At 49.9% G+C, this 27,596-nt stretch overlaps 1 protein-coding gene and 1 non-coding gene across 2 annotated transcripts in view; both read right to left on the bottom strand.

The window, feature by feature from the left end:
* Positions 1-27,531, bottom strand: part of Myh9 (myosin, heavy chain 9) — an 80,673-nt gene extending 53,142 nt beyond the window's left edge. The window contains exon 1 of the mRNA NM_001305877.2: positions 27,374-27,531. The gene's annotated coding sequence lies outside the window, so the exon portion shown is untranslated. The remainder of the gene's footprint in view (positions 1-27,373) is intronic.
* Positions 26,078-26,179, bottom strand: LOC120093913 (U6 spliceosomal RNA). The gene has a single exon (XR_005487630.1). It is a non-coding gene; the product is annotated as a U6 spliceosomal RNA (small nuclear RNA).
* Positions 27,532-27,596: the final 65 nt, after the last annotated feature.

The following is a 27,596-nucleotide window of genomic DNA, read 5'->3' on the forward strand; positions in this document are numbered from 1 at the left end:
TTACACTGTAGCTGTCTTCATGCACACCAGAAGAGGGCATCAGATCTCATTACAGATGGTTGTGAGCCACCATGTGGTTGCTGGGATTTGAACTCAGGACCTCTGGAAGAGCAATCAGTGCTCCTTACCACTGAGTCATCTTTCAAGTCCTAATACTCCTTACAGAATCACTAATGGACAGCACACATGATAACCCCCATCTGTAAGCACAGTACTGGGAGCCAGGGGAGTTTGTGCACAATGGCTCAAGACTCTAGGTCCTATGGCATCCGCATGTTTAGCAAGGTAATGACTGAAGCCCAGAGACAGAGGCTGGGTCCCTGGGAGGCTGTTGCTTTGGGTGAATCAAAACAAGAATCTGAAACCTGGTGTAAATCACTCAGCCCAAAGTCACCAGAAGAAGCAACTAGAAGCTTCGCCGGGGCACCCAAAGGACTCAAGAAAGTTCCACTCTGTAAGCTCAAATCTGGACACCCTATTCTGGAAAACCACAAAGTTCCCAGTTGAGAACCCAGAGTTATTCGTCTTTCAAGTTTCCTGATTACAACAGGGACTTGGATGTCCAAGAGGCTTTGGCTACCCAGGCCTCCTCCTCTGGCTTGTTAAATGGTTTCCAGACCTAAGCTCAGGGGCTTTCTGCTCACTCCACCGGGGACTGTTTTCCTGGAAACCCAGTGCTCCCAAACTCCCTCCCAAGAGGGAAGGAGAAGAAGGAAGTTCAGGGAGCCCAGGCAGCCACTGCAGCTCCCTCAGCTGGTGGCTTTCCTCATCTAACCCAGCATCAGGGAACTGCATTCCTTGCACCCACCCTCTTAGCCCCTGCACAAGGCACCATCCACCCTACAAGGACTGCAGGAGAGAGGGCAGGGTCCAGCCAGAGGCAAGACAGAACCAGGAGCTGTAAAGTGCCTTGCCTTCAGCTTTTCTGTGGAGTGAGCTCCAATGTCCCAGCATGTGCTTCAGTTTTAGAATAGGCCACTGGACAAACCTTCTGTCTGCCACAGTGGTACTCTACCTCCCAAAAGGTGCCTGACCATAAACTAACAGCCTCCCCACCACGCCCCTGCTCTGCTCACAAGGCCCAGGCTTCATGAGCTGCTGGTGTTTAATTTCTTCAGAATTCAAACTCATAAAGGATAAGACATCATCGCCATTGCGCTTCTCAAAACTCCTAAGTGTGTGGCTGGGTGACAGCTTCACTTCGAGCTTGTAATCTAAGCCCTTGAAGGGCTAAGGCAGGAGAACTGTGAATTAAGAGGCTAGACTGGGTTACACAGTGAAACCCATCACAGTCAAGACGCCTGAGGGTACACCTGAGGGTGTGTACCATACCCTGCACAAGATCCCTGCACTAGGAGGTAGAACAGCTGTTACCCGTCGACAACCTCACTAGTCAGTCTCCCTGGACAGCGGCTTTCATTACCTCCAGAGAGAACAGGCTCGAATCCCCAGCTCCATCACGCAATGGGGTTCCAACCCAGATTTGCCTTGCCTCTGTGGCTTCAGCCCTAGAACTGGGCTGTAACTGTCACAGCTCAGCGTAACCTGGGAGGGAAGGGGGTGGGGGAGTCAGAGTGTATATGCATATTCTTAAATATTTTTAATAAGGCAGGCAGTGGTGGCACATGCCTATAATTCCAGTACTCGGGAAACAGAGGCAGGCAGATCTCTGTGAGTTCAAGGCCAAACCTGGTTTACAGAGCGAGTTTCAGGTTTTAAAAAAAAAAAAATCAGTTTTCTGGGGACTGGAGAGACAGACGGCCTAGCAGTGAGGCATGCTTTGTTGCTCTTACAGAAGCTCCAGTTTTGGTTTCCAGAATGCACATTGTGGTTCACAACCATCTATGTAACTCCGGATCCAGGGGACCCTACCCACTCTGTGGGTACCAGCACACACATGTGTACACACATACATGAAAGCAAAACTTGATACAAATGAAATATTTTAAGCCCTCTTCTCTCTTTTTACAGGTCCCCTCTAATTCCGACTCAAAAACAATTGTCTGTCGAGGAAGAGAAGAGATCCATATTTTGTTGTTCCCTAACTTACTAGGACCAGGGTTTTTTGTGTTTATCCCAAAGCTTCATTTACAAGTGATCAAGCAACCCTCTGGTCACAGGAGCCAAGAAGGCGAGGACTCAAACTCAGAAGCTCCTTCGTGGCTCATCAGTGACTGCACAGTACTCCGAAGCTGGCTTGGTTTGGTTGGGAGTGACATACATGGGGTTTGGGGTGGTGGAGTCTGGATTTAGTTTGTTTTAGCTTTGTTGTTATTTTCAGTACCAGGAACTGAATTGAACCGAGGCTTTGTGCATGCTAGGCGAGCGGTCTACAGTTCTCAGCACTTTGAAGGGTTTAGTTCCCCTCATTACCTTAGGCCTCCCTGCAGTGAGGCTCTGCAGCGGGGACGTGTGGGAACATGTCTGTGCAGTCTAACCATCTTCTGAGAGGGCTGCTGCCGTCGGGGCAGGAGCATGTGTACGCGAGAACGAGACTGTGCCAACACTGCCTGCCCTGGAACTCACAGGAACGCTCTCCGAGGGGCTGGCCAGCAGCACTTGAGGAGTTAAGGGACACAGGCGCTCTGGCCCACTGAAGACCGGTCGGGTTGGGCTGGCCTTCCCCAGCAGCTTCCTGCGGGTACCCATCCAACTCCAGAAAGCCAAGCTGTTGCCTTTTTAGGCCATAATGGAGCAGGATACACCAGAAGCTAAATTAGGACTCTCAGGAAATGATGAAACTGAAAGCAAGGAGGTTGACCAAAAACCTCTTCTTTCAGCCCAGAATGCAATTCCCTCAGCCTCCTCCCACCCACCCCCAAGCATCCACTATGTTGTCTCCCCTGCCCCCTTCCTGCTTCTCCTTTTACTTATCTCCGTGTTTACTCAGAAAGCACACTGCTGGCCCAGTAAAGACGGGAACTGTGCTGGAGACGCTGTGAGCTTTTCCATTCCTAGACAACCAGGAACGGTCTAACATCCTCCAAGGCCACATTTTCCAGGCTGGCACCCCTCAAACTGTGGCAGTCACCTAAACCCTCTGCTCTCTGTGCTTGCTAATGCGTATTCCATTTCCACCCCATCCTGGCACCACTTCATAAGGAAGATTTCACCCCATTTTACTGGCGAGGATGAGACTCCATCAAGCCTCAAAATCCAGGTTAAGTTAGGCCTTTGGGGCCTCCAACCTGTGTCACTTCTACTGTTCCCCAAAGTCACAGAACCATGGGAAGGAAACAAATGGAGAGAGAAGCCCCTGGTGAGGCAGACATGAGGATGTCTCCTCAAAGCTGTGGGCCTGGCTCCCTGCCCTAGAGTGCACAGGGACTCTGATTGAAGATGGGACCTGCTAGAGCTGAGGTAAAGTGGTAAGTGTAGTGGGGCTCAGCCAATGGCCAAAGGCTGAGACTCCAGTCCTGACCCTGGCACTCTCAACTCAGATTCTGTGTTATGGTTTGGACACTGATGTCCCCCAGAGAGGCTCAGGTGCTGACGGTCCCCAAATGCTCGGAGGTGGGACTTTGGGCCCTTCAGTAGAGTCACAATTAGATGCCTTTAATGGGCGATGGCAGTCATTTTCAGAGGTGGAGCCCAGTGGATGAGGATCATGTCCCAGGCCACTCTTTGATATCCCTGTGCCTCCTCACTACCATGAGGCAAGCAGCTTCCCTCCACCTCCTCCTACCCCAGATGCTCCACTTCAAGAGCAGAAGGGCAGAAGGAACCCTCCACCTGCAAGTCAAATCAATCTTCCCTTCCTTAAAGGATTTCTACCAGGTGAGTGCCACAAGGACCCACAGCTGAGTGAGACACACTGAAGCCCAGTGTGATTAATCACAAGTATGTGAACGAGAGAGAGCACATCCACCCTCCCTCTCCTCACATCTATTAGTTTTAAGGTCAATGAAATTGTCAAGCCCCAATCCCACCATTAATGACATTGGTTCTATAAAACTGCTCTAACCACCTTCAAAGCCACGAGTTTCACTTCTTCACTGGTTCAATCAACAAAACATATTTGAAGACCTACACATAAAGAAGTCACGGCAAAGGTGGAAGTTCCTGGGTTTTACAATGCAGAGAGACACAGGACAGATCGCACACACACAGCTCCGAGGCATCCCTGTGGACAAAGGAGGGCAGACAGGGCAGACAGAAAAAAGGCAGTTTTCTTCATTTTGGTCAGTGTCCCCCAAACTCAAGTGTCCACTAGACAGATATGACGACTGAGGAGGGAGTGCTTGTCATGCCTCAGCCCCAGATCCCATGCATGCTGCTTTCTTTCTTTCCCTATGCACAGGAAAAGTTGCTTAATTCCACATATGCCTATAATCCTAGAGGGCTCAGAGGTCTGAAGCCAGCCCAGTTGACGGTTACACAAGACCCAATGTCAAAAGAAAGTAAAATTCTGGGGCTAACATGATTCTAGGATGCAATAACTAGATCCAATTCTAGTATGGATGTCACTGTCACCAAGATAGGACTGTCCTTTACAAGAGGCAGCACTTTAAGAAATTCACCTAATTATCTGTGGTCCTGGGACCAGGGGATGAATATGCCAGAGGGCTTGTCCTGTGCTCAAAGCCTCAGGTTCAATCCCAGAAAATAAATAAATAAATTTTAAGACACACAGAGGCAGTGTACAGGACTTCCAACACAGCAGCTCAGTGATTCATATACAAAGTCCAGCAGCATCTAACGGTCCAGGTAAGCAACAGAGATTGGGAGGCAACAGGGGAGGGAGAGCAAGGGTTGCTCCAGCTTAGTGCCAGCTCATCCTATCTGGAGACTTCCAAGCAAATACTATTTACTTAGTAACACTGTGTGTCAGTCAGGATTAGTCTCGGGAGCCCATGGCTTCCTCCCTGGGTACTCAGATCCCAGATGAGCACTTCCCTTCTCCACCCGCCAATTCATCTAAGCACCTTCGGGTGACCTACCTCCACCTGGAGGAGCACCCTGCCTGAGCTCTCCACCTCCCATGGCCTTCCCTGGGTCTCTGTCCCTCTGGCTACCCAAGTCAGTCACTGTGGACTTGTCCCCAGTGGATGAACAAGGCCTCCATCCCCGGTGCCCTGTGCATTCACACTTCTCCTTAGCCTGGCTCCCAGCTCAGGACTCCCCAGCTCACATTACTACTGACACGCTCTCCTGTTTTATTGACATTGCTGGGTAGGTTCAGCAGATTCGGTAGCTCCACTCCCTACTCAGAACAAGCCTGCTGATCAGCCTGTGAAAGCTGCCCTGCCTCTCCCTCTCCCTCTCCACTGTGCTCCCCAGCTCTTCATGCCAGCTCCATGTGCATGGCCCATCTGACCAGGATGCCAAGAGACTGTGCCCTCTGCATCAGAGGCCCTCAGGTCTCATCCAGCAGGAAGATAACCTGTTTGATGGGCCCTCCCTCTGAACCCTGGGTTCATTTCCACCACACTGACCAACCGGCCAAACTGTAATTACCTAGTTTCATTTGAGGGCAGGAATTGGGTCTCAGTCTTCTCAGTTCCAATGTTTAGCACAATGGATGGCCCAGGGCAGGCACTCAGCTAAAGTTCTAAGTGAATGAGTGAGCGAGTGAATGAATGAATTAACAAACAAATGAACAGAATTGGCTAGAAAGTCACCTAAGCTTTGCCAAGGGTCAGAGTACAGGAAGAGAGGAAGGAGAAATACAGAATCAAGGAGTGAAGAACATGACAAGCTCATTTCCAGGAAAACTATGTCATTCTAGGACTGAGTGTCACACACTCAAAATTGCAAAATTGAGGCCTCGATCTACCAAGAAACAATGGGGTGCAGATAATTTAATCATCCCCAAAAGAACGTTCTGGCACCCCAACATACCAAGACAAAGTTGGACCTACAAGACCAATATACCAGAAAGGATGTTGACAAGCAGGGCCTGTGCCGCGTCCTTGAGTGACATAAGGATCTGCGGAGGGCTAAGTCTTCACCTGTCACACAAGGGCTGCAGCCGTCAGTCTTGGCCATGAGCTTGGAGCCAAGTCTTAGAACTTGGAAACAATCAGTGGGGGCACCTGTTCAAACCCCAAGATAAATGCTTGGAGTACACCAAACACATGGAATGGGTACAGCCTGGAGGCCAAAAAGACCAGGGCTTGAATTCTACAATTTTCTGTCCTCTGCTTCTTGTGACACTTCACTTCAGAATGGGAGGGGATGTGACAGCTGCTAAAGAGCTGCGGTTCACGCTGCCACCGAGATTTAATGTTTCACATTTCTACTTTGCCCTGCTCTGGAAATGACTCCTCATCCTCCCTAGGAAGGGTCCCTGTGACTATGCAGGTTCTGGTCCCCTCGGAGGAAGTGCACACCACCACAGCCTCCTGCAGAGCTCTGATGCAGGCAGAAGGAAGCCTGCCCAAGTCACCCGATTAGGCTTGGCACTCAGGAAGATCCTGTGGGGGAAAAGGACTGCTCCAAGCTGATCTGGGAAATGGTGACAGGATGTGCGCATGAACTGTGCACAAGGGCTGTGCCAGAAGAGCTAGACCTGAACCTGGCCTGGCACTGACCACTGTTTGTGACCTCACCCTGGGCCTCAGCTTTCACACTTGCAAGATGTCTACTGGGGCTGTTGAACCTGAGAGCACACAAAGAGCCTGGTACAGACACCTGGGATAATGGCTGTTCACATAGGGACCACTCCACCTCAAAGCCAGCTTCTCTGTAGCCCCTGTAAGGCAGCCACGGACCTCAGGTTGTGAGGGGTGGAGATAGAAGCAGGCAGAGCACCAGGAGCCACGCACCCACCCCTCAGGAATGTTGTTTGCTTACAGAAGAAGCTAGGACCTGTTTGTATTAGCAGTTCTCCAACCCCGGCCCAGGCTGATGCTTGGCAGATAAGGAAAACAGAGAAAGGCCCAGAGGAATTCAGCCCAAAGCCTGCCTGGCTGCCTTCTTTCTAAAACCCACATGTGGCCTGTGGTCATTTTCACAATGCCCTATGCCCAGCAAAGGACACCGACACATTTTAAAATGTACACGGTAAATACAAGTGTAGATTCCCTCCTATGCAGTAAACGTGGGGGTGAATTTACAAGGGGCTGTAGGCATCACCCACGCCTAAGCAGGATCTTATCAGCCATTTAGGAATGTGGGCTTTATTCTGGGGACAGTGAGGGAGGGGGAAATGACATCATCAGCTCTGAATTTGAGAGTTCACCCTACATACTTCACTGAGGGGGTGGGTAGCCACATATGGGAAGTCCTGGACCAGTGCAGTCAGAGTAGGGAACTCAGAGGGGATTCAGCTCCCAGGACAAAGTAGAAGACTCAGGAATCAGCTCTCAGTGTAGACAGGGTAGCGGACACAGGGGATCCAGTTCCCAGTTTAGGAAGGCATAGGAGTTAAGGGGGATCCAGGCAGGCAGGGGTCGGGGTTAGAACTAGGAGAACAAGATAAAAGCCTCCAGATTTTACCTTCTGACCCCCATCCCAACTCCCTGGAGTCCTACAGTTACAGCCTCCCAGATGACAAGTGGCCAGCCCCAGGGCTCTACGTATGTTTGCTGAGTGTCAGGGACCCTATGTAGCACATGTCACAAGAACTACAGGACAGACATGAGTCTCCTCCATGCAAATCACTTCTAAATGATGAATGAATAAGTCAGTCTGAGCAGAAAGTGATCTGAGCCACTCCCAACAGTGCAACGTCTACCCTGAGGACAAACTGCCCACACAGGCCACTGGAGCCCAGCCCTGCACCCAAGGCCTTTGACAATCTTTCCACAGAGCCTTTACCAACGTCAGCTCCCCAGACTGTCTTTTCTCATATCATCCCCAGACCAGTGTTTCCTGCTGACTGAGTCTTCCATGCCCTAGGCACAGCCCTCACCCAGCAGCCCATTCCTAATGCCTTGGTATAAATTATCCCTACCACCACCACCACCACCACCACCACCACCACCACCACCACCACCACCACGACCCAAGCTCAGTTCTGCCCTAGAACCTCTGCTACTCTGCTTAGTTTCCAAAGTACAGAACTGTTTCCTCTGCCCCTCTTTACAATCCAGGGTCCCCAGGCCAGTGCTGCGGGAAGGACCTGAACTTTTGAAAACACTTTGTCTTCTGGGGTCCAAGCACCTAGGACCTTGGTACTTAAGTCTCCAGGACAAAGGAATAGAGGAAGGGAGATAAGGAAAAGGACAGAAGAGAGAAAGAGGGAGAAGGGGCAGGGAAAAGCAGATGGAGGTGGGGCCTTCAACAACAGGTTAGGCAGTTTTGGCCCAGAGCTAAGGCCAGGCAGGTAGCAGGCGGGGCTGGAGTTGCAGATAAGTCATTTACACTGGCCTCTGGCTTAAATTTTAATTGGTTCAATATTTGCACAGTGAGATCACGCAGCAGCCTCACCTGCATGTAATGAGCTTTCACTCAGCCATCCAGGAGCTGCAGGGAAGCAAGTTATTCCAGGAAGAGATTCCCCAACCAGCTCTGGGCTGTGGGTCCCCTCCCCCTCCCTCAGGTTTGATAGGTTGGAAGAATACTTCTGGGTTCCCTTCTCCCTGTGGAGCTGTTCTCACGTGTACACTAGTGGTGTGCTCTCAGACAGCTTCTCCCAGTTTGCTGGCAGCTGCCCATACATGCACAGGGCAACTTGGAGCCTTCCAACAGTGAGGTTCCTTCCTTCCCTTTAGTTCTGCTGAGAGAGGGTTTTTCTCCCCTCAAGCACACGAGCATGGTTTGCTGAAAAATAACCACACTCGAACATTTTAATTATACGGCACTATCTCTGGGAAAGCGCAGAGTCTCTGATCCACGTCACACCGCTGAGCAGCGCAACCCAGGGCCGCAACCCAGAGCCGGAAACAAGGCCTGGGCCTGGTGGTGGCTCAGGCTCCGGCCTTCATCACCCGCCCTTCAGAAGGCAGAGGCAAGCAGACCTGTGAATTTGGCCTAACCAGGTCTCCATGGCAAGTTCCATGACAAGGTCCTGCCTATAAATAAGTAAATGACAAAGGTCACTGTATCTCAAACCCACCAGATCTTCAGCATCATATTTTCTCTTCTGACAGTTAGCTTTTTAACATTTTTTTTGTCTTTTAGATTTGGGGGTGGTGCTTATACACCAGGCAAATTACCAGAGCCAAATCTCCAGCCCCTGAAAGAGATAATTTTTTAAGCTGAATTATAGAGCCACTTCCCCAAATAATCTCATTCTTCTACGCCTGTAGGGCGAGGTACTCTGGTCACCAAGGCCCTTGGTGCTCAACACAGGTAGGCATTAGATAATGACTGACCTGATCTGACAAGGGGGAAGGGAGGGTCTAATCTTCCTTTCCTAAATGTCAGAATCCCAGGAATCAAGTCCAATAGAATAACTATCTCCCATCTTCTCTCCCTTTTGCTCTCTGTGTGTAGTTAAGAGAGCGGGGGTGGGGGAAGACAGTGTCTATGGCAGTCAGTGTCCAGTCTTCCTCTAGCTCTCTCTACCTTACTTTATTTTATTTTATTCTGAGACTCTCACTGACCCCAGCTGGCATCTGTCTAGACTGGCTGGCCAGCAAGCCCTGAGAGCTGCCTTGCACACTCATACAGCATACTAGCTGACACACCTCACTGCCCAGACATCAGTGATTACGTGTGCAAGCACAGGTCCAAACCTCTGGGACTACAGAGGATTCCTGTCACCACAGCCTCTCCACCTGGCCAGCTGTGCGACTGACACTAATCTTGGTTTCTAAAACACAAGTGATAGTCCCAACAGTCTCCCTTAACTGATCCAGCAAGAGTGAACTCTGACCACGAACACCACCCCTGAAAGGGTGGGGACATAGTCTTAGCAAGATAACACACTGGAGACTCAGGCCTCAGGTAATCCCCAAACCCCCTGTGGTAACTGGAGAAGCAGAAAAGTAAGGAAGATGTAGCAGGCCAGGCCTAACTCTAGGGCCACTGTAAAAGATACAAGGTCATGGGGGCAATGTTTGGTAGAGGCCCAGACAAGCAGCCCTCCCCCTACATGTCTCTGGCTCTGTAATGAGTCTGTCACGGCTGAACTCACAATGAGTCAGTCATTGGTGCTGCATACTTCAGGGGCTTGAAGTCACACCCTGCCTAACCCAACTCAACGTGATTTATCCCTTCCAAGAATCCAGCTCCTTCCCAAAATGCTGTCCAGAGCTCTAGTCAGAATTTGGCCTTGCAAAGGGCTGGCTTCCAGGTTGGTTTCCAGGATCTGATCGGCTCAGACCTGAAGGAGAACTGCACAGGGTCAGAGCTGTGAGAGCCCCCACCCCCAGAATACCTCATCCAAGGAGCTCTGGCTTTTAGTTTTCATCTCAAACCACTGGAGGACAAACACACAGACATGGACACGCAGAGCCACGCAGGGACAGACAGAAGGACACTTTCCAAACTGTTTTGACCAACACCAACCAGCTTCACAGAATGCTCAACAGGTGCCGTGTGCTTATAATTTTCACTGGGAAGAACTTTATTTCATTTCTAGAAACATCAGTACCACCCATTCAAAAATAATGTCAAGATCGACCCTAAGCCTGAGCTGACAGTCTGAAAACACCCACCTGACTCACACTTCACTGGTCCTGCTGGACCGAGTCCCACCTTCAATTAGGCCAAGCAGAACTCCAGAGTCCAGAGGCAAAGGAAGCTCCAAGCTCTGGCAAGCCAGAAGACAGTAACAGCAAACCAAAACCCTGATGCCTGCTGAACCCGTATAGTTCACCATATTCCCCTGGTATGAACTTGCCAACTTTACCCAAGCCAAGGTGAAATCCTGGTGCCTCACCCTTAAACAAGGAGCTTAGGAAGCTCAGAGTTGCCTGAAGTTCTGACTTGCCTTCTGAAACATTCTTTAAGAATCAGGAAGGCAGGGTTGGGGATTTAGCTCAGTGGTAGAGAGCTTGCCTAGCAAGCTCAAGGCCCTGGGTTCGGTCCCCAGCTCCGGAAAAAAAAAAAAAAAATCAGGAAGGCAGCAGACAGGGCATGGTGTATATACCTGCAGCCCTGAATCTTTAGAAGCAATAAGGCCAAGTCTATCCCAAGACCTTTTCTTTCCTTGTTTTAAAATAATATATTATGTATCATTACAGAAAACATAGGTCTCAACTGGCTTTCATTCAGCAAAAACTGGCACTGGTGAAACATAACACTATTTTGAAAGGTTGCTATGGCATAGATTACTAGTGACTGGGGTATATCAGTAGATATTCTGGCTGAAATACATAAATGTTTACCTTATTTAAGCCCTACCTTCCCCTTAGTGATAATTCTCAAAATAATTTACCAAAAGAACAGATAGCCAGGACCTGGAGAAAAGCTCAGGGTTAAGAATGCTTGCTTATGGTTCGGTCCCCAGCTCCAAAAAAAAGAATAGGAAAAAAAAAAAAAAAAGAATGCTTGCTTATTCTTCCAGAGGACCAGAGTTCAGGTCCCAGCACCCATAGGGCAATGGCCTATAACTCCAGCAGCAGGGAATCTGATAGCCTCTTCTGAGGTGGTCAGGCTGCATTCCAGAGCCTCCTACCTCAAGATAATCAAAGAAGGAGCGTGAGGCAAGACCACATAAGGGGGAAATAACAATCCCTGGGTGGGTAACATAGCACTCTTTATCTAAAGGCAGGCGGCCCAGCTGCCCTTGAATAGGAGTCTGGCTGGCAGGAATGACCTCACCGCGGCCTTCACCAGAATTGTCCCTTTGCTTGGACCACAATCAGACTCCAAAGTGACCAGGACTGGCCAAGTTTGCACATTAAAAGCAGTGACACTGCACTAGGTGTTAGCATTCCTTCTAGGCCCTGCCCCACAGTTACCTGGCAATAGCCAGGTATGCCTGACTCACTATAAAAGGAGCTGCTGGCCCCCTCCTCACTCTTACTCTCCTACTCTTCCCTCTCTGTCCCTTCTCTCTGCATTCCCCTTGTCCCTCTCTCTCCTTGTGTTCCTGAATGCACCCCTCCCCCGCTCTCGCTCTCATTCTGCCTTTCTCTGTCTCTACTTCCCTCCTCTACTCCCCTCCTGGTGCTCTAAATAAACTCTATTCCATACTATATCCTAAGGGGAAAGGATGTCTCAACATGGGCCCACAGAGGCACCCCCTTCCACCTCGCCATACCTCCTTCAAACATATCCTGGCTCTTTTTTTTTTTTTTACAAAACACAACACTAGGGACATTCAGGCCTGGCCATCCTGCTCAGGAACAAGCCCTATACCCACAACCCCCATATACATATACATAAAGACCCAGACACAAGCCAGTGCGATGGCTCAGGGACAGTGCCTATCGCTAAGCCTAGCACCTTCTTGAGTTTAATCAGCAGGATCCACATAGGATAGATAAGGAAAGGCCAATTCCCATAGCTTTCTCTTGCCTCTGAACATACCTGCACACCCATACACATACAAAAAATAAAGATGGAGATACAGACAGATACGTACACAGAAACCTACATACGTAAACAGATACACACAGACACATGTCCAAAAACCTGGATACAGACATAAGAAGATATGTACAGGGCTGGAGAGATGGCTCAGCGGTTAAGAGCACTGACTGCTCTTCCAGAGGTCCTGAGTTCAATTCCCAGCAACCACATGGTGGCTCACAACCATCTGTAATGAGATGCTCTCTTCTGAAGTGTCTGAAGAGAACGACAGTGTACTAACATATAGATAAAATAAATAAATTTTTAAAAAAAAGATATGTACACACGAAGACCTACTTACACATACTCGTATGTTCTCGTGTACACAGTCACAGACATATATACAGAGACATGTACTTACAAAGACCCAGTCACACACAAACATGTACAGGCATGTATACACACAGACCTGTTAGAGACACACAGAGATGTGTGCATACAATGACATGTGTAGAGATCTGTGCTCGGAGACATGTATGCATGCAAACATGCCAACAGACACAGCAGCACAGAAGTGTCCCCGAAGGTGGGTTCAGTGCAGGTGATACTCCTGAGGTAGGCTCTCCTGAGCAAAAGCACTGGATGGTCTGCTGTCTGGGTGACGGGGGTGTGAACGAGCGATCACTCGGAATCTCCCTCACAGAACACACCTCAGAGCACTTCCTCCTGCTCATACTTCAGAGCAACTGCCCTAACACACAGCAGCCCCATTAGCTAACTTCTACTGGTATCCTGTTTCACAAAAGAGACAGCTGGTGCATGCTTGCTATTGATCTCTGTATCCTGCTGTCTCATTCTGGGCTTCAGAGTCCTGCATCCAACCTCTTGCTCCCTGCCTCCTAGGATGCAAGGCAGCAGCAGACACATGAAGCACTTCAGTAAGGACCACAGCAGACAACAGATCAAGAAGAAAAGGTGCAGGGGTGACTCTGGCCTCCTTATCCCACAGCTAGAGCAGCAAAATTGATTCCTCAGGCCTGATACTGACAGATCCCCTCACCACAGCCTCCCCCCCCACCCCGCCCCGACCCAAATCCCTTTGAACTTGATTCCTCTGAGGTAAGACTCCTGGGAGTCTTACTAGGGCCACATAGAATACACAGGAATTTAATAAGCCTGGAGTTGTCATGACTGGAAACAAACCACAACTGATCCGGAATGTCCCTGTCAGTCTAGGCATAACAAAGCAGCCTGTAAAACTGAAGAGCCTTGAGTCCTACCCCAGCGCCCAGATGGCCTAGGCACCCAGATGGCCCCAGCACCCAGACCTCTACTCCACAACAGAGGACCACATTCTTCACATTCTTGTCTGAAAGCCAGAAGAAAGGGGGTGGGCGGAAGGGGGTGGGGGGTGTGCTATTTCAACCTAAAGATAATTAAAGCCCAAGATTGGTTTTCTAAGGGGGGTGCGCGCGCGCGTGCACACACACACACACACACACACACACACACACACACACACAGCAGTAGCTTCAGGTGCTTTTCACAGAGTGCTCCCAAGTGTGGTGTGTGATATCAAGAGCCTTGCCACCTGCGAGCATCCCCAGTATCCTCACACGCAGGACACATAACTAAGAAGTGGCAGGAGGGGGGCTGGGGATTTAGCTCAGTGGTAGAGTGCTTACCTAGGAAGCGCAAGGCCCTGGGTTCGGTCCCCAGCTCCGGAAAAAAGAACCAAAAAAAAAAAAAAAAAAAAAAAAAAAGAAGTGGCAGGAGGGACCTTCAGAAGCCTGAAACTCACGGCCTGGGCCAGGGCTTGGAAGGAGAGATGGCTACCTTGAGCAGCAGGGCACTGATAGGCCGGGGGATGCCACATGCTCCACAGGGTGAGACAATGAGGCATTCCTCCTGAGCACTTGGCCAAACATCCACTTCCTCCTCCTTACCCAGATAGGGACAGGAAACAGTTCGGCCAGCAGGCTGTGGGCAGAAGGCAGACTGAGAACAGCATGCTGATGGTAGCCAGCAGGAAGAGGCATGCTGGAGAAGAGAAGCAAAAGGACTGGGTTCTCTGAAGAAAGGCTAAAACCAGCAGCTCCTTCCTAACCCACCACACACCTGTGGACCTGCCTGTCTGCCTGGCCTACCCACATCCACCTGAGGTAGAATCTTATACCCAGTACCAAAAAGTCAGTAGGCCATTGGAACCCATTGCCCATACAATAGTGTCACCAGGTGGGAAGGCCATGGGACAGAGAATCTTAGCTCTCTCGCTGTCTACCTATGGCTTGATTATTAGGTTTATTAGGTTCTCGACATGTCCTGCTATAAAATGAGAGCAGTAATCCCGACAGCCTTCCTTGTAGGAGACTTCAGCCATAATAACCTGATGGGACTTCAAAACAGCTTCATATAGTCACAGTGACAAAGTACCTTACATATAGCTTTCTGTATGTGTCTATTCCTGCATGTGCAGAGGTCAGAGGTCAGCAGTGGGTATCTTCCTCCACTGCTCTCCACCGTGTGTGTGTGTGTGTGTGTGTGTGTGTGTGTGTGTGTGTGTGCGTGCTAGGAATTAAACCCTAGTCCTCAGGAAGAGCAGTTGGTACTCTTAACACTCTACTCTCTCTAGTATTTATTTATTTATTTATTTATTTATTTATTTATTTATTTATTTATTTAACATATATGAGTACCCTGTAGCTGTCATCAGACAGACCAGAAGAGAGCATTGGATCCCATTACAGATGGTTATGAACTACATGTGGAAATTGAACTCAGGGCCTCTGGAAGAGGAAGACCTGTCAGTGCTCTTAACCACTAAGCCATCTCTCCAGCACCCCATTATTTTTAATAGAAATCTGTCACAAAACCTGCAGTTCCCCAAGTAGGCCCCAGGACCCTTCCTGTCTCTGCCTCCCCTGGCTGGAATTACAGGTAAGCACCAGTATATCTCACTGTTCTTTTTGATGCAATTACTCAGGATCCAAATTCAGTTCTTCATGCAAATACCTTACCAACTGAGTCATCTCTCTAGCACCTAAAACAGGTATTTTTTATAACTAGAAAAAAAATGTAAGGAATAACTTGTCACTGTTTTGGGCAGAGTATGTGTAAATAAAATGCAAAAGAATCAATAAGGTTTCACTGAGCAGCAAAACCCCCGAGGTATTGCTTTTTATCTCAGTCCATAGATTAGTGGAAAAACCCTGGGACACAGTGGTCCCATAACTTAGCCAAGGTCAAAGAGCTTACGAGAGAGAGAAAAGGACGGGGTCAGAAGCCAGAACCCCCCACCCCAACCTTTCTGTAGATACTAGACACATACTTCATGGTAGTTAGGCCTCAGAAGCCAAGGAAATACAGCCACCTACCCAAGGTCACCGGAGACAAGAGGTGCTGAAATGAAACCTGTGTGTCTGACCAGTCAGGTATAAACATGTTTTCCCAGTTCACCATGGGCAATGAACTTCACAAGGGTCCTGGTGGTGAAGCAAGGCCAGAATGGAGCCAGCACTTCCAGGAGAGGTAGGATTGGCACTTCAGTCAGGCTAAGTACTCATCGAGGAAGCTTCTGAGAGTAGCCACTGGGCACTGGCCAACCCCGGGGACTTAGCGTTTATAGTTCTGACCCACTCTTCCAGGCTTTGCTGATGCTCCTCTGGAGAGAGGCCATACTCAGCACCCAGGCCTTTAAGGGCTGATCTGAAGTGGGAGGGGGCCACTGAGGCAGGATAAGGATGAGGGCTAGCACACCTGTGGTCTGCACAGCGGTCCACAGACTGAGCTGAGGGCCCTCCATCCTACAGAGCAGCAAGCCAAGGGTCAGGTCTGAGTGGTGCAAAGCATAGTTGGTTTGGTTTGTTTGAAACAAAGTTTCAAATATGTAGTCCAGCCTATACTTCATTGAGTTCCTCTTAAATCCAGCTAAGATTTAGGAACCCAGGGTTCTCAACCTTCCTAACCCTGTGACCCTTTAATACAGTTCCTCATGTTGTGGTATCCCCCAAACATAAAATTAGTTTCACTACTTCATAATTGTGATTTTCCTACTGTTATGAATCATAATGTAAATGTCTGATATGCAAGGTGGGTCACATCACAAAGGGTCATGACCCACACGTTAAGAACCCCTACAGTAGTATTCTGTTAACACATGAGAAAATGGATATCAAAGCAGACTAAGATCCCAGTACTGGGGAGACAGAAGCAAGTGGATCTCTATGAATTCAAGGCCACCCTGATCTACAGGCCAGCCAGAGCTACAAGGCTATGTAGTGAAACCCTGTCTCAAAATGGGGTTGGGGGGCAACACACAACTCCTGAAAGGATCACCAGAATGTCTGGGCTGCACTGGGACAGCTGGTAAATAATGTAAAATAGTATGAATTCCAAAGATAATCTTTGGCCCACAATTACCAAGCACAGTGTAAACAGGAAGTGAATAAAGATACAAGGGAGCCACAGATCCAGATTCAGTTTCCCACACCCGCATGGTGACACATAACCGTTCATAATTCCACATCCAGGACTCCAACACAATCTTCTGGGCTTGGTGGGCACCAGGCATGCACGTAGTACACATGCAGGCCATACATATAAACCAATCAATCTTTCTTTAAAAGAGCTACAAAGGGCCTGTCTTAACTGGGAACGTTATAATCCACCAGCCACTGGACTCCCCCAATTACTCTTTTTTAGTACCAACTTCAACCCATGTGTGAGAAGAGAAAGCTAGATTAAGCCTTGGACTGTGTTGCTTCAAGTAACCTGGGGGGTGAGGGAGCATTGAGATCCATGGCAAACTTCAAACCCAAGAGGCCTGGGGCTGATGGAAATACAAACTGCCTAGTGGAGAGACCCAAGGAGGTAAGTGAGGCCTGCAATGCCTGAGTCCCATCAGCATTTCTGGGGCCACCCCAGCCCACTTCATTCCCCAGAGGCAGGTGGCAACAAGCTTCTGGCACCTTCCCAAGCAACAAAGTAACCTCTCCTGCTCTCTAAGAAGACCAAACATTTCAGAAAGCCTTGAACTGGAGTGGGAACTGAGGGGAGGGGACAGAGAGAGCAAAGCACAATGCTTGCCCTCCCTGATGAAGGGAAGGACCCACCATCCTGGTACCCAGGTACCCTGCAAATACTTCCCCACTGCAGATAAAGATCAGTTCAAAAACTGCAACAAGGATTCTGAAACTTCCTTTTTTACAACAAAGCCAACTGTTGCAACTTATTGCTACAATTCTTACAACATCTCAGCCAGGCCTCAGCTGAGTCCTGGGCTCCTGGCAAGGTGTCTAGATGTTTCCTGACCTCCGCACCCTCATTAGAAAGGACCCTAGCCCCTGTTCCTTCCTCCCCCTACCTTTCTCCCTACTCTCAGCAGTCTCCCTCTTCCTCAGTAGCATCCTCTGCAGTGACTACCCTGTGAACTAGGCCCCTTGGAGACTTTTGGTCTCTCACCTCTTCCAGATAGGTTTCCTGACCCAGTTCTTTGGTATACACAGGAGATAGGAGACAGGTAAAACTGGGATGTAACAGGCGGAAGGAAGACCTTCCATACACAGAGTCTGGAAAGATCGCCCAGCTCTTGGCTCCAGTTCCTGAGCTTCCTGACAGCTCATGAATGACAAAGTGGTTTTACCAGCTTTATATGAACCGGACTGGGCACCTAGGAGCCCCATCTCCTCTGCAAACCCCCATGTCTCATGCCACAACCCCAGAAGGCAGTGACCATGTGCCTAGGACTAGACCTGAGCCCAGGGGAGCAGTGATCTCAGACCTGACATCTTGATGTACGACCATCTCTGGACAAGACCTACAATAGATACTCACTAAGTGAATACATTTTAAGAGTCAATAAAACTCATAGTATTTTTTGACAATGTAAATAATAGTTCCTCCCCTCAGAGGACCATAACATGGTCATTAAATACCCAGTATGGAGAATGTTGCAACATAGGAAACTTCAGATTACAGCACTGAGTGTGAATTCAGTGTACACGGTATCATTCTGCCTGGGATAAGTACAAGCCTGCGTGTGTGTGCGTGTGTGTGTGTGTGTGTGTGTGTGTGTGTTCCTGTACATACATGTGTGTGAGTACTTATATGTGCAGGTAATCTGGAAACTTCAATGGTGTGTGCTTCTTGCCAGCTTTGTCCACATGTTTGTGCTGCAAACAACAAGCTCCTACTTTCTCTTCTCAACTTTAACAGGACACTGTTTTCAGTAGCAATGGTGTTTCACAATTCTCCATGAAAAGTCTCACCTCAAGTCCTTTGACTGGGAATAACTTGATATCTGACCACCCAACCAGAAGACACCCAATCAGTAGTTAATGACCTGGGAGTGGAAGGGAGCACTCTACTTACCAGAAAATGGCTCAAGGAAAGCAGGTCTCCACAGGCTACCTTGGGCTCTGAAAAGGCTAGGGCCTACAAAAGGGGGAACCTTTCACCAGTCAGTGAGTCACAGAACCTTCGCCAATCTGAATCACTCCTAAACAAAGCGAAATGCCTGAGCAAGATCTCATCCCTGATCCTTGGACACGTCGTGCCCTGTGCTCTGATTCTGTAATCAGCCCAAGTGCCACCTCCTCTAGGCAGCCTTCTCAGACACCCAAGGCCTGCTCTCCTGTATGAGCCAGAGACCATCAGTTCCTACAAAGAGAAACCACACTTTCTGTAGCTCCCAGTACCTGGCCCTGGGGTCCATCTTTGAGCATGGGAAACCCACGTTATCCAGTGTGGTTACTGAATAACTAAGGGCTGGATAGGAGGACAGACAGAGGAACAGTACACAATGCACAGATAGGGCAAGAGCCCACCTGTTAAGACAGCAGTGAGCTTCTGGCCACAGTCCCTAGCGGGGCACCACTGGGTCCCACAACTGCAAAGTCATCCTGGGCTTGAATTCATGCTGGCAGCCATGGTCCTCTCACCTGCCCCACCCCTCAACTAAACACCATGGTACAGGAGGCCTCGGTGAGTGACCAGCAGCAATGGGGATGATGCTACTCTTTAGTAAGCTCACAGTCCATGAAGGGGAAAACTGAGAAGACCAGTCCACCCTCTTTGCAAGCAAGGCTATGAGGAACAAGGAGGCAGTAGTAGGCAGCATTCCTCCATGGCCTCTGCTTCAGTTCCTGCCTCCAGGTTCCTGCCCTGTCTTCTCTTCATGAAAGACTACAGATATAAACCTAATTTTAAAAAACAACTTTCATCCCCAAGTTGCTTTAGGTCATGGTGTTTTAGCACAGCAACAGAAACTCATCTCAAAAAGGGGCATGATGGAGATCTCAATTCTGTTCAAGCAGCAAAGACTGAAGCTGACTCTGTATCCAGCCCAATGTGAGGCAGGGACCACAAAGGAAAGGGACCAGCCTTTCACTTTCCAGGCCTCGAAGTCCAGTGAGCTCTAAGATGCTTAGCCCTGGCTCCCTTTCGGGCCTAGTTAGGTTAAATCATCCAGTGTTTCATGCCTGGCCCTTCATGTTTATCACACAGGAAGCTGCCTTCTCCAGCCCAGTGACTTCACATAAAACACAGGAAACACATTCTACACAAAGATGCCGCTGCTGCCTTGTAAACCCTTTTTTCTTAATGCTTAGCCAGCTCAGATCAGAGTAACAAGCTGAGCTGTGTCGTAGGAGGGGAAGGATCCACAAGGGGCTGGCCTCAGAAGTCTCAACATCAAGCCTAGCGTCCAGCCCACTGTCAGTTAGCTTGTCACTGAGGAACAGCTCTGTAGAATACATTAAAACCTTTAAAACCTGAACATGCATTTCCCACCCGTCTGAGGAGAAATGATGCTGAGAACAGTGTATGAGGGGAGGGCAGGGGGAAAGATGAAGACTGCACCCCTTCAAAGCTGGCGTCTCCATGCTTGCATGGGGGAACTGAGGCAAGCAAGCGCAGGGAGTAGGCGAGCTAGGCGAGCGGCAGGCAGCAGGCGGTATGTACGATCTGCCTGAAGCCAAAACCAAAACGCCTTGGTTTGTTCCTTCTACCATGTTTGTATTGAAAATACAAAAAAGTTACCGATCCTGAGACTTAGAGCCAAAGTTACTAGAAATTCAGACTGGCTGGAGGACCAGTGCCAGAGTGGCTTTCTGGATGGCCCACCATTCCGCTTGGCACTACCCAAGAAGAGATACTAATTTCTTACTTTTTTTTTCTTTTTCTTTTCTTTTTTGTTTTGTTTTGTTTTGTTTTTTAGCTGTGGGAAACTTTTTTGCCTGAGGGCCCCACCCAACTGGAAGAAGTTCAGACAAACCCTCCCCCTCCCCCATTCTTGAACTTACTGCCTCAAAGGAGAAGACGTTTCAGGGGAGGGAGGTTTTTGAGGGCAGGCTAAAGGACTCTCACAATAGCCAGGAAAGATGGTGCCATTCAAAAGCACTTTCCCCTGCCTCAGAGTGAAGCCAAGAGCAACTCTCAGCATGAGTCCTGGGCAAGTACTCACCAACATGGTGAGAAAAAAATACTCTTCCAGTCGCCACACCCAAGACCCCTCCCTGCCTTGGGCTCAGACACTCTACACTGTAAGCAAATTCAACAGAAGGGGCTTTTAGATTTGGTTTGGTTTCTTTTTTCAAAGACAGAGTCTTTCTATGTAGAGCAGGCTGGCCTTGAACTCAGACATTTGCCAGCCTCTGCTTTCTGAGTGCTGGGATTGAAGGTATGAGCCACCAGACCCAGCACTGATGGTTTTTCTTTTAGTCAGAACACCATTTATAATTCCAATCAATATTCAGAGGCTGGAGAATAGTTCTGGGAAAAGCTCATTGGCAAAGTAGTTGCCTAGCATCTCAGCCTTGGGACTGCTTGACTCCCAGCACTGCAGGGAGAAGAACTTTAGGAAATCTAAGGGTCAAGTGCCCAAACTGCAAATGTCCTCTTGGTCCATGACAGCCTTATACAAGAAAGGAATTCGCCTATGGCTATCCCAATGCATAAACTTTTTAGAGACAAGCGTCTGGCCCATGGGGACCATAGAGGCCTCCCTGGGAGGCCCCCTTTTCCTCTGCAAAGCATCTCATAAAGCACCATATAAGGACCTTGGAATCAGTGCAGCTACAAGGAAGTAACTTGGGGGATGGAAAAGATCAGCAACCTGTACCTCCGGGCAGCAGCCCGACCTGTCCTGCAGGAAGCCCTACTACTCACCAGCAGCTTCCTTCCAGAGAGCATTGCAAGCTCCTCAGCCACAAGGGACGGGGGGGGGGGGGGGGGGGGGGGGGGTGTGTCCTGGGCATTCGAAACTAGATTGAAGCTAGAGAGACCTCAGCCAAGGTCAGCCAGGAGCCTCCTTCTCCAGCCACCTGCCCCGTGCTGAATCACCTCAGGCTTAGGGAACTGGTCAAAGAGGGACCCTGACTAATTCCAGCACAAGCTTGCCTCTGGTCCTTTTTAAAGAGATCCACATCAGATCCCCTGTGCCCCAGAGGAGACAACACATAGGCATCAGCCTTCAAAAGTGCCTGCCCATGTGGTGGCAGGCCTACTTTAGAGCCTGGCTCACGGTCCTCCATCTAGGGTGACTCACACCACTCTTACTTTCCATAGTGTCTGGCAGTGGGGCGGGTCCTACTCAGAACCCTGGGAGGCGCTTGCTCAGGCTGCCCTGGAAAAGGATCCCAGCATACAATAAGCAGAGCGGGCAGCCTCTCCAGTGTCCACTGTTCAAGGCTGACAGTGGCCCTCCTTGGAGACCAAGGTCAGCCGCCCCTGCCCAAGTCACCATGATCCTCTTTGATCATATGGTCTCAAAAACTTGAGCTTTTCCATAGCCATGCATCAATAACCATAGAGCAGATGTCTGGGTGATCGATACCTGAGGCAGAGCAGAAAGGAGTGTATTCTGGAATGCTCTGACCCCAAGTTGAAAAAGGGGACACACCTTTAACCGCAGCACTCAAAAGGCAGAGGCAAGTGGATGGATCTCTTATGAATTCCAGGGCAGCCTGGTCTACATAGTGATACCTCAACAATAAAAAACACATGCAAGCTTCTTTTTGTCATAGCAAAAGAAAAAGTAATCACCACTCATATTTCCCAGGCTGGAGTGGGTGATGGGCCCATTATCAGGAGAGTACATCTGTCACTGAGGCTGAGGAAAACAGGACCCAAAGTGTTCTAGGCCAGAAGAGCAAGTCCGCCCATGTGTAAGCCCTTTGCACCCAAGCCTGTTGTGACGGCACAGGGCTGTAATCCCAGCGTTCAAGCTGTCAGGGGTGGAAAGTCAGAGGGGAACCTGACCTCGCACAGTGAGATCCTGCCTCAACAAATGAACAGAGAAGCAAAAGGTTCTCCATGAATGGGAACTGAGTGCATTGTAATATCTAGCTGTGCTCTTTCATCCCCCTGGAGAGCATGCCCTGCAAGCACATAGAGATGAGCCTGTCTTTTAAGGGCTGCAAGGATTTCCGCTGTGCAGCTGCCCCATGATTACAGTGACCTTTCTAATGGACAGTGAGCTCGTTTCCTGCCTTCTTCTCTGACAATGCCACAATGACTGTCCTCAGACGTTTCCTTCTGCACAGTCAAGTTTATCTGCGGGGTGAATTCCTAGAACGAAGTTAGAAGGGACTATGCTTCAACAGACAGTGTCAATTACCTTGGAAAAAGAGGTGTGCCCAGGACTAGAGGAACGGCTCTGTGGTTAAATGTACTGATTTGGCAGAGGACTAGCATTCGGTTCTCAGTACCCACATCGTGTGATTCACAACTGCCTATAATTCTAGCTGAAGGGGGAAACCCCCACACCTCTCTGGCCTCCTCTAGCTCCTGGCCTTAAGACACATGCACGTACATGCTATATATATCCCACCCACAAAGAACTCAAGTGGGAAGCAGAGGTGTTTGGAAGGGCAGTAGTCCCTCAACTGTAGAGCTTCCCAGGCACCTTTGTGGGCCAACAGGCACACAAACTACTTCTGTCTTACAGGGAATATGGTCCTCGCTAACACAATCAAACCTACCCTCTGCCAGCACTACCACTGGAAGCCAGGCCTCTGGACAACACAGTTGTTTTTCCTATACTACCCTTGCCTGTCTGTCATCTAGGGGTTGTCATGTCTTAGAGAAAAAGCAGAAACCACAGCCAGTATGAGCAACTCCTGCCTAGGCCAGCACCTCACAGCAGGTCATTCAGCCCACATCTGTAAGCAAGTGCACCCCAAATCAGCAGCAGAGGGGACTGAAAACCACTTACTGCGTCTTCATCAGTTTGGCCCCCCTCAGTCAACCGCAACCATCACATGATACATGCACCCCTTGTTAGAGGGTGGAGAAACACTGAGTTAGGAACTAAGAAAAGAGTCTACCCTCCACCCTCACATAGTCACCTAAGGAGGCAAGACTGGTAAAACTGTTTAAAATAATAAGAAAAATGTAGACAGCCACTGTGTACCAGGCCTTTTGCACTTTTGCACCGACTACTCCTCTGGTTCTTGCATCTATCTCTGCAGAGTAGGTGCAATTGATTCCCATGTTCCAGGTGAGAAAACTGAGGCTTAGGGAATTATGTAATGTGTGCAATGTCACAACGCTGGTAGGAGAGTTAAAGATTTCAACTCTGCCTATTACCACAGTTAAAGTTCTTTCCCTGACTCCCTTTTCCCAACTTTAAAAATGAGATTCTGGAGTCAACTTGGTAGACTAAAGACTCTTGCCACCGAGTCTGAGTCCCAAGGGCCACATGGTGGAAGAGAGGAACCGATTGCCTTAAGTTAGAATCTGTCTTTATTTACTTCTTTCCTGAGAGCTTATTTTTCTTTTCTTTTTTTTTTTTTTTTTTTTTTTTTTTTTTTTTTTTTTTTTTTTATTTAAGGAGATGTATGAGCCAGTTGCCTAGGAGCCAGGGCACTGTTCTGCTGTCACCAGAGGACCTGACCCAGGGGCTCAGAGCACCAGGGGTTAAAGCAGAGAGGCAGTGATTCTGTAGGGCAGCACGAAAGGAAAATGCACTTCCTGCCCTTGTGGTAGAGATGCTGTTTTGTGCTCAGTAAATTAGGACGTTTGTTTAATTAAGAGAACACACAGACTTTCTTATTCTAAATATTTTTGGAACATGATGCTTGGAGGAAGCTGTCAAGGCAAGGATTTTTTTTTCCCTCCTGGCTTTAGCTCCTTCCCCCACCAAGAGAAGGAAAACAACAGCTAAAGCCCTCCTCTCCTTTTGAAATAAAGATGTCAAGCTGGTAGGGGCTGTCTTAAGCACTTTACTGAAGGATTAGTGAGAAGAGGAAGTGAGGGAAACTCCAGCCAACCCCATTTCTAGCAATTCCCTACCAGGCTAGGGACAATGTTGCATTTCTTAGTGTGCTTCTCCTCTTCTTTAAAGAGCTAAGAGATCCTTGTTTTGTTTTTTTTCTAGAGCAAAACCAGGCAAAAGGCAGGCTGTGATTAACTTGCACCCTTCCTTCCACAAAAGAGAAGTTGCCTCGTCTCCAAACTCTTTGGTTAAAAAGTTCAAAATTGATAGAAAACAAGAAAACCAGGACCCTGTCCTTTCTCTCCTCTCCCCTTGCCTGCCCTTCAGACCAGAAGCCCCACTAAGCTCCACTGAGAGTTCCTACCTCTCAGCTTCCCTTCCCCACCCAGGGCTAGCAAAAGCCTCCCCAACACAACTTGCCAGTGCTAGTTAGAGGGGAACCTGGTTCTGCCCACCTCCCCCGCCAAGACCTGCTGAGTGTAGGAGCTAAGATCTGGAGGTGTCACCCACACAGCAAGCACAGTGGCTCTCAAACTACACTAAGCAATCCCTCGATGCTTTTATTTTAACTGCTCCCCAATTATCCACTAAATGACTCCCCACTTTCCTTCACCACGTGCTTGCCTCAGTTTGTCAAGCCTGAAAATGTCTTTCTTCCTCATGGTGGTTGCCCTGCCTCCCCTGGACAGCAGTGGCCCCCTGAGCCTAGGAATTCCTTGAGTCCTTTGTCTGTGGCTTGTTTGGGACACACCACAAGCTGTCTTTGTGTCTTAGTCTACCACTCTGCTCTTTAATGCCTTCAGATTTCCCCAGGACACAAGTCCCTTCAGGAGGACAGCAGGCTCTCACAGGGTAATCCTATGCCTCACAGCACCTTTCTGGGGCTCCCGACGTCTCCACTTCAGTCACCTACTGGTTTTGTCTCAGCACTCCCCTGAGTGCCTCTGAGCAGGGGCGGCCAGGTCTTACTCAATTCTCACCCACCCCACCCCACCCCCACACACAGCACCTGGCCAAGTCCCTGGCAGAAGCAGGTTAAATATTTGCTCAATTACACATCTATAGGCCCTTCCCCCACCCCCACCCATAACAACCTTGTATATTAATTGACTGATATTGAGTGATTGTCTAAACGGGCCTTCAAGCAGTTTAGCTCTTTAACAGAAAGGGAGGTAGGCCTCCAGGTGAAGTTATCAGCCTGGACTCTAGACAGTGGAGTCAAAAATGGCTACAATGTTTCTGTGAACAAGTTACCTTTTTATTTATTTTTTTATTTTTTATGCTCTTTCAAAAAGCTTTATTTTCACTTGGTCCAAGGCTTGGGAGGGGCTCCGGGGCGGGTTACAGACTTGCCTAGTGGCTTGAGAGTTCCAGGTGGGGTTCCTGAGGCAGGCTGGCATACAGCAGAGGAGGAAGTCCCTTGGGGGGCAGAGACCTCCTAGTCCTGCTTGAGAGTGAGCCACTCTTAGAGATACTTGCCCAGAGATGGCTGAGACACGCCAGTTTGCGTTGGCTAAAAATATGGAACTCAATGCATTTGCATGTCATCCTTAAGCAGGGGCCAAGCTAATCTGTATCGTTTCAATTTTAATATAGGTGCGGCCATAGGGAACACACAAGTTACTTTGAAAGCTTGCTAATCCAGAAAACCGCTCCGAGAACTGAGAAACCAGTGGACCTCTCCACAGCCCAGCAGAGGCAGCCTCCCGGTCTCTAAGACCTGGAACTTCCCAGGAACCTTTTCCCTAACACCGCTGGGTGGGGCCTCAGGCACCCGCCCGGGCCCACTCAGCCCTCAGTTTCACTACAGCCCGCAAGCAAGTCCTAGAGGGTACTGACTCCGTTGCCTGGGAGAGATGGGGACCGGGAGGAGCTGGGTGCAGTTCCTGCCCTAGGCGTGGCTCCAGAACTGGATGGGGTGAAGACCCCAGCGCAAGGAAGTGGGGGATGTCTTCAAAACTCCGCCTCTAACCAAACATAAAAGAAGCGGCTGTCGGGCCTGGACTTAAAGTCAGGGCCAGCTCCCAGAGACTGGCCCGGGCGTGGCGTCCCAAGGTGCGGTGGAATCAGGTGCACGCCTGCCTGGGCGGCGGGACAGCTGCAGGCAGACCCAGGCCTTTCGACCTCGGGCAATAGAAATCCAAGGTTGAATGAGGTCAGACGGGGGGGGTCTTTCCGGCGCCCTGAGCCCCGCGGCAGCTGGGTCCCCTTTTCCCACGCACCCAGAGTACCTCTCTCCGCCCCCTCCCGGCCCGAGGGCTGACGGACAAATGAGGAAGTCCGCAGCGGACGGCGGAAACACAGCCAGGCGCAATGTCTGCAGCAGGACCGACCGATCCTGACTCAGGAGGACGCCCTGACAGCTGCCAAGCGGTCTCCGCCTGCCCGTTACCTCCCTTTGCCAAACTTACAAAGGAGCCGCTGCCCGGAGCCCACGACCTCATCTGGCGAGCTCAGCCCAGGGCTCAGAGACTGCAGCGTCCCCGAAGGGGTTAAAAAGTTTGCCCGAGCCGGCCGTCAGGGAGGAGGGAACACAGTGGCGACAGGAGCAGGCCGAGCTCCCAGTGCCCGGACTGGGAAGGCGTCCGGCAGGGACGGGGACTGTGTCCCCCTGGCTCCCTAACCCCGAGGCCTCGCTGCCTATCACCCCTCGGATGAGGATGCGAAGTCGAGTCGCACCCGACCGCGCCGAAACCAGCCACGCGGAGGCGGAGAACCACAGGGCCGCCGACCCCAAACGCCTAGAGTCTGGTCGCCGCGCGCGCGCGCTCGGCAGCTCCGGGGCGGGACATACCGGCAGAGCTCGCTCACCTGAACCTGGATCTGCCCGGGAAACAGGCGCTGGTTCTTCCGAGTGGACTTTCTCGAGCGCTCGGGCGGCGCGGTGGGGTGGGGCGAACGCGAGACTGGAGCTACAGCAGATCAGGTTCTTGAGCCTTCCGTGCCCTGCCCAGGAACCGCGGTGATCTGCGCGCCTCACCGCACCCAGCTCTGGTGCTCGCCGCCCGCCCTGCCCCGCCCTTCCAGAGGAGGG

The sequence above is a fragment of the Rattus norvegicus genome, chromosome 7 (assembly GCF_036323735.1).
Source record: "Rattus norvegicus strain BN/NHsdMcwi chromosome 7, GRCr8, whole genome shotgun sequence".
Taxonomy (NCBI): domain Eukaryota; kingdom Metazoa; phylum Chordata; class Mammalia; order Rodentia; family Muridae; genus Rattus; species Rattus norvegicus.